The sequence below is a fragment of the Heterocephalus glaber genome, unplaced genomic scaffold (assembly GCF_053883595.1).
Source record: "Heterocephalus glaber isolate CG9 unplaced genomic scaffold, H.glaber_assembly_v1.0 deba00001195, whole genome shotgun sequence".
NCBI classification, from domain to species: Eukaryota; Metazoa; Chordata; class Mammalia; order Rodentia; family Bathyergidae; genus Heterocephalus; species Heterocephalus glaber.
In genome coordinates this window covers 925,307-926,145 of record NW_028258212.1, presented here as the reverse complement: position 1 = coordinate 926,145, position 839 = coordinate 925,307, and positions in this window count along the sequence as shown.

Here is an 839-nt window from a genome sequence, read left to right as displayed (position 1 = left end):
CGCAGACTTCACTGAAGGTAAGATGCAGATGTCCAGGGCTAGAGGAATGGGTGGGTCTGGAAGCCATTGTGGGAGAATAAAGGGGACTTTTCTGGAACTCCTTTGGGACAGGCACAGGAGCAGAGTGGGGCCTTCTCCCTGGACTTCAGCCTGGCCTCCTGTTGGTTCCCGAGGGCCTTGGGCAGCCACTGGTGTCCTTTCTCAGGAGACCTCATTCTGCCACCAGCTTCTTACCTGGACACCCCGGGAAAGGCACAAGGAGCCTCTTGGCCCACACTGGCACCCCACTCACAGTGCGAGGGCCACGTAGAACACGGCTGCCACGTGTGGGGCAAGTGACCCATCTGGGACACAGTGCCAGGTGCCAGGTCTCAAGACAGGGACGAGGAGCAGGAGGAGCCCAAGGCTGGTTCCTGGGAACAAGACCACAGCTGAGTGGGGCCAGCCTCTCAGAGGGGTGCAGGGTCAAATGGACCCCAACACTGGGGAGAGCAAACTGAGGGGTCCTCCGATGAGAGGAAAATGACAGGTGACAAAGGACCAGGACAGAAGAGGATGCTGAGAGGGAGAGACTACACACACAGACATGACACGTGATCTCAGGGACAGGACAACAGGTCTCAGCAATGGGCTCTCAGCAGCAGTGAATGAAACAAAAATCTCTGCTTCTGTCTAGAAAGGGGTAGGACGAGGAAATTGAACAAACAAGCTCAAATACTTCAAAGGAGAGAAAGTGCTCATGTCCTGGGAACCCATGGAGCCAGGAGGGGCAGTGGAGGGAGGGCTGGCACTTGACAGAGGAGGGCTGAGGGGTAGAGAGCAGCCAAGAGCAGGCCTGG